Here is a 6,463-nt window from a genome sequence, read left to right as displayed (position 1 = left end):
TCCCCATCTTTTGCACCTGAATCCTGACAAGGATGGAGCAGCTGGGGGGGGGGGGGGGGGGGGGGGCTTCCCCCTGCTTCCCCAGCATCTCCCCCTCCATTGTGTTCCCAAATTCAGTCAGCTGGATGCTCCCCAGGGATGTCCTGAGCTGTGAGAGCCAGGCCTGGCTTATCCTGCCTGGGGAGCAGATACCTGGTGGTGGGGCTGCGCAGAAGTGGAGCCTGATGTTGGCTCTGTGCTGCCTCCAAGGCCTTCATCCGGCCCTTCCCCAGGCACCGATGGAGCAGCCCCTTCCTCTCGGATCCTGCTGCCCCACCACCCTCTGTGCCAGCGTCACGAGGGGCAGGACATGGCTCCCAGCCAGCATCTCCCCCCGTGCTGAGCATCCTCTGCACAGCAGCGTGTTGCACACACCCACCTCAGTGCGGCTCTACCCAGAGGAAGGGGGGAGAGGTGCCAACCCTCCCACAGCTCAGCTGTGGGTACCAGAAATAGACCCGCAGAGAAGCAAATCCTCCCTCAAACCTCCCTGCCTGGCCTCTATGTTTGCAGCCAGCACCAGATCGTACCAGCCCTGACTCAGACTGATGCTGTGTGACCGGGATGTGCGCTTAGGTATGAACGGGCTTTGCTGGCCGAGGACTGCTCCTGGTGTGTCTTCCCCTCGGTACTTCGGGAATGTGCCAAATCCATCCCGAGTGAAGAGGCCCCTGCTGCACCTCTCCCCCGCAGCCCGCAAACAGCCTCAAACGTCTGCGAGTGTGTGAGCGTCGTCTCCCCACTGTATAATACCCACATCCCTGCTCTGCTCGCTGGTCCTCTCGCCCACCTCCAGCCTCCAGCCATGGACGTGGACAGGACACTCGGGACTTGGCAGGTGCTGTGACCATCACCTGGCGTTGGGACTGGCAGGACATGCCGATGCATTCATCCGTCACGCTCTCCTGCCCCATTCCCAGGGGGCGAGGGCTGTTTTCCGCTCTGCTCCGTGTCGTTTGTCCTGGGATCCTTGGAAAATGCAAAGTGTGAGGATAAACGTGGAGACCCTGGAGGTCCCCAAAGCTTCGGGGTCGACTCCTCCCTGTGGCAGTGCTTGCTGCGCCCTCTGACACCCCCCATCCCCGGTCCAACCAAGGCTGTTCGTTCGGGTTTGTCCTAGACAAGCATCCAGACGTCTGCATTGTTTGAGGTTTGCCCATCCCTGCTCCGTTCCTCTCGCCGTGTCCAGCGCAGCTCAGGCTGAATAGTTCATTAATTGTTTCCAGTTGATAGGGAAGAGCATGAGCAGCCACCAGTGACGCACTTCACCCCCATGGCAGGGGAGTGAGTGCCTGGTGCCTGCCCCCGGCTCCTGCTCCATGGGGCTTTGCAGCGGGGAGGTTCACAATGGGAGGGGGCAGCCTCAACCCTCCCGTTGTCATCTGTTCCTTGACACAGGCGTTTCCTGGGCTGGCAGGGGTCTGTGGTGCAGACACGCTCTTCCCAGGCAGCTCCCAGCAGAAGGAGCTCAGCAGGCAGGCTCACGGGTACAGCGTCCTCTGCGCAGGTCCGTGGGGTGCAGAGCGTGCTGTGCCTGGGGGATACAGCCCCGATGAGAGCAGGGGGAGCAGGAACCCCCTCCACACAGCCTGGAGAAGCTCATCCTGGATGTGTGACCTGTCTCTGTGTGGGTTTCTTCCTTGGCGTTGCCGTCCCCGTGCACAGAGATTGCCTCTTGCTGGGGCTGTCACGGGGAGGAGGGGGCACAGCACAGCACATCACCACCCCTGCAGGCGCAGCTCTAACCCCACAAGAGGGAGAGTCCTTCTGAAGGTCAAGGTCACCTCCAGGGGGGAAAGCCTAGCAATGATCATGTAGACAGACCTGCCTTGCCCGGGGTCAGATGGCAAAGACAAAGAGCCTCTCAGCTGCTGTTTGTTCTTCATAGCCTTTGCCTTTCCCCGTACAAATCCTCCTCAAAGGAAACACTAATATTTATTAGCCCTGTGAGCTACTGACAGCCCAAATACAAGATAACCCCTTTTGTTCCACCGCATTCAGTGGGTGTTTGGTTCCTGTGTGTCAATATTTGGTGTCCCGCCGAGCAAGTTGAGCTCCTGTCGCTGCTGCCCTTGCTTGTGTAGGTCCCCTGAGGACCATGGGTCTGACAGGGATTGTGAGGATGGGCATCTCTTGGATTAAGGAAGTAATAACCCCCTGTGCTGGGCACTACAACTGCCTGAGAGGAGGATGGAGCCAGGAGGGGCTGGGCTCTGCTCCCAAGGAACAAGGGAGGGGACAAGAGGAACCGGCCTCAAGCTGCACCAGGGCAGGTTCAGATGGAGCTGAGGAACAATTCCTGCCCCAGAGGGTGCTCAGGCATTGGAACAGGCTGCCCAGGGCAGGGCTGCAGTCACCGTCCCTGCGAGTGTTCACACACTGTGGAGACGAGGCCTCAGTGCCATGGGGCAGAGGTGGCCTTGGCAGTGCTGGGAACGGTTGCACTGGATGATCCTAAAGGGCTTTTCCAACCCGTTTGATTGTGATGCTCCCGTCTCAGAACTCCTGAGCTCTGCTCCCGCTGCTTGCAAGGGCAGCCCCATATGGTGGGGCTGGGATGGCTTCGCTCCCTGCCTGCTCCAGGAGCTCCTTCCAGGCAGGCTTTCCCCAGCTGGATGCTTACAGCAGCATTAATGAAGATGCTGGGAATGGCTGTGGCTCTCCGGCGTTTCTTTCATTCCGTGGGTTCCCCCATCCTGGAGCTTTGACAAAAGAAAACTGTTGTTTTGTCTTTCCAGACATTTTTCTTGCAAATATGGGGTTTTGTTACCGGTTCTGGTGGAAAATGGAGTTTTTGGCTGGTCCCTCACAAAAGGCCCTGTTCTGTCGCCTCTCCAGCTGATAGCTAGCTCAAGAAATGTAAGTAACGGCATGTGTGAAGCAAGGTCAGTGTTACAGGACAGCAATAAAGAGGCAGAGCTGTTTAATCTCACCCTCTCCATGCACGCATGCACACGCCTTTCCTGGCCAATGCGGTGCCAGATCTATTTAGGACTTTAAATAGCAAAACCACATCGTATCTTGGAGACTAGGGACAAAATAAGTGGGTTTTTTCCTTTCCCTTTACACATGATGAGAGGGAAATAATGAAAGCCATTGGAAGGCCGTTTTCCCAGGCTCAGATGTCTTGGTTTGGGAACCTGCCTGGCTCTATGGAGCCCCGCTCCACTTCCACCGGCACGTATGTGGTGTCCTGCATGGAGCTGGCTCGGAGCATGGAGCCAGCGGTGGCGGAGCGGGTCCTGCCGGGGCTGTCAGGGCTTGATCCTGAAATCCACCAGGTTGGAAGTGGTGTGGTCTCACTGCCTGTCCCCGTGCGCTCCCTTGGGTGTCCCCTTTGTGCTTCCCGCTGTTACGTCTGGGCACAAACACCGTGATACCCGCTCTGTGGAGCCTTCACTGCCGCCGCCTTCCATCCTCAGCATCACGCTTGTCCTGCAGCAGGAATAGCAGACCCGAGCAGCCGGGACGCGCAGACTGTGAATGTTCTCTGGTGTGATCCATCTGCAGAATGCCAATAATATATTTAAGTAGTGTGGGGCAAACGGAAGATGCGTTTTAAAAAGAAATGATTTTAAAGATTTATTCCAAAAGAAGCAATGATTTTTATATATATAGAGAGAGAGAGGAAGGTTTTTCTGGAATGAATGGAAAGGTACAAAAAATGTTTAAAAAAAAATAAAGGATTGTATCCATCTCTCAATCTTGTGTCTGAATGTTTTCTATTTCAACTTTTGTATTTCAGATGTGACCTGGACTATTTTGTGGATGTGCTTATTTTATTGCTGAGGCTGATATTCCACTTGTGTTGTGAATGCTCCGAGGCCAAGACTGGACAATAAACTTCATTGAATTCAGGATAGTTTTGTACAGGGTTTAATGTCTCTTTTCTCTTCTCCTTTGGTAGGAGCAGGAGCTGCTTTGGGGCTGAATGTCAGCTGGGTAGCACTGATGGCCCAGGCTGCGCATCCCTTGCGGGGCTCCAGAGCGGTGAGTTGCTCCGTGCTGAGCAAAGAAGCCCCAGACACAATGCAAAAGGACTTTTGCACTCCGTGACCTTGGCAGAGGGTTGAAGCACAAGACCTCAGGAGCCAGTGTGCAATAGGAGAAGGTTCCTGTGGTCCCTCGCGCAGATCCTAAGGCCCTGAACAAATATTGCCATAAGGCTATCGGGTAAATAAAGCACGGAGCTGTGACCTGCCCAGCCCGCGGTTGCAAAGCAACTGAAGGGCAGAGCTGGGGAAGGGACAGGGCAGCCCTGCTTCCCACAGCTCTGGCAGCCAAAAGTCCCCCTCAGGTCAGGCTGCTCAGCACAGCAACCCCTCCGTGGTCCTGTGCTCTGGTCCATCAGTGCCGCAGAGAGGCTGCAGCCGCACGGAGCTGGGAAGAGCCAGAGGTGGGATTATGGGGGCACCTGTGGGATCTCTGGGGCCAGAGCCGTGGTGTGAGCCCGCGGGTGACGGGAAGGGGGCCATGCCCTTCACCCCCTGCCCTGCTGCACCTCGGCTCTGCCCAACCCGCCTGAGTCACATCCAGGCCCTGACATGGGCAGGTCCCCAGGAAGGACCTGTTTGCTGAACCAGTTCCTCCCTCTGCTGCTCTCATTCCTCCAGTCTCACCGGGGCGGTGGCATCGGCAGGGAATGCACCGAGTGTCCCAGCACACGTGGAATCCCAGCCTGGTTTGTGTTGGAAGAGACCCATCACGCCGTGTTCTACCACGACAGTCCTGCCCAGGGGTCCAGCCAGTGCCCAGGTGTTCCCTGCTGCCCAAACAGCAGTGACCTCCCTGCTCCATGCCCCTCCATGCCTCACCAGGATGCTCAAGCCCGGTCTCTGTTTGCTCCCCTGGTCTCTCAGCGTATCTGCAAAGCAGGGATATCAGATGCCCTAAATGGGATGGTGTGTGTGCTGTTAAATTACAGGTCCAGGTCGGGAGGCTCAGCCTGGTCATTCCATTGCAGGCCACCCTCCTCTGCAGCAGTTTTAGTGCAGTAAAGGAGGAAGCACATTGACTCCAGCTCAGGCTGAGTGGGCGGTAGGAAAACATGTAGGTGAGTGCTTCCTCCTCTTAGACAAGTGTTACAGGATCTGAACCAACCGAGCCAACATCTCAGGCTGATGTTTGACCCAGAAGTGGAGCCAAGCTTTCCAAATCTCACAGGGTGTTCTGAAACCCTTGACTCCAAAACAACACGAGGTGAGCACCTCTCTTGTGCAGCCCAGCCCATTCGTGCTGGGTTGTTGAGCTTCTTACATGCAGCCTCAGCCCATATGGAGAGCTGACCCTGTGCTGTAAGAAGCATCACATCTTGTCTCAGTAAGGTTCAGTGATTCAGGGTGGTTATTTCCTTACCTGCCCAAGCTTGGTGCTGGGCTTCGGGGTTGAGTTGGAGCTGTTGAAATCATCAGTGCCCCTGTCCCCAAATGCACGCACAGCTCCTCAGCCCATCACCCCAGCTCGGGGCATCACTGGGATGATGTGTTGGGATTTCTGAGGGTGTCAGCCTGCATTTGCCATTTGTGGTCTCGGGGAGAGAGGGAACCTCTTTGACAATATCTCGGCCCTTGGCAGGAAACCTGGAGAGGGGCTTTGGCCGAGTGCCTGTAGGGACAGGACAAAGGAAATGGCTTTAACCGGCCAACCCAAACCAGGCTGGGGTTTGGTGTTGGAGAAGTAGTTGCCCCACCGGCTGAAAGGATTAAACTGCTGCAGCGCCCGGCCCTGCAGGGGCTCTGCCTGCCCCAGGAGCGTGCGAGGACACGGGCAGCAAAGGAAGGTGTTCCTCGAGCACTGGTGGGATGGCTGTGATGGACGCAGCGGGTGCCGCTGCCGCCCGCAGTCGCGCTGCGCCGCTGTGCCTTCATTCAGGAGTTGGCTGTGCGGCAGGCGCAGGAGTGTGGGTGTTTAATTCATTGCAAGTATAACCTTGATTGCAGTTTGGAAAACAGCCTCAAGTGCCTCCTCGGAAGCTAATTCGGGTATTGCCTATCCTAGTCCTGTGGCTTGCATCTCTATGAGGTGCCTCTGAGGAGCTGGGCTCCAGTGCGTGGAGCCGGAAAGGATCGGTGTGTTCTCATGCTGACGAACCCACCTACGCTCTGGTTCTTATTTGCAAGCAGATCTCTGCAGGATTTGTGTTATCCCTGATAAAACGCTCGATATTCCTGGAAGGAAGAGTGCTGATTAGGCCATTGATTAGCAAAGGGGGGTCCGCTCTTCCAGCTGGGATAGGGGCTGAACTACCATCTGTAACCCAGGCTGTACTACCGTCTGTAACCCAGGCTGTACTACCATCTGTAACCTCTGGTGCCTGGATGCTGCCTTTTCACCCAGGAGTGGATGCAGTGAACCTGCAAAGGTGGGCAAAGTGTTGCTCAGCCATTTTATGGGTGGGGAAGTCAAGGTCCAGAGAGCTGATGCT

This window comes from Pezoporus flaviventris, unplaced genomic scaffold (genome assembly GCF_033815535.1).
Source record: "Pezoporus flaviventris isolate CSIRO_AGI_PZ_B2104156 unplaced genomic scaffold, CSIRO_AGI_Pfla_v1 ptg000017l, whole genome shotgun sequence".
Taxonomy (NCBI): domain Eukaryota; kingdom Metazoa; phylum Chordata; class Aves; order Psittaciformes; family Psittacidae; genus Pezoporus; species Pezoporus flaviventris.
Note: the sequence above shows the minus strand (reverse complement) of the source record.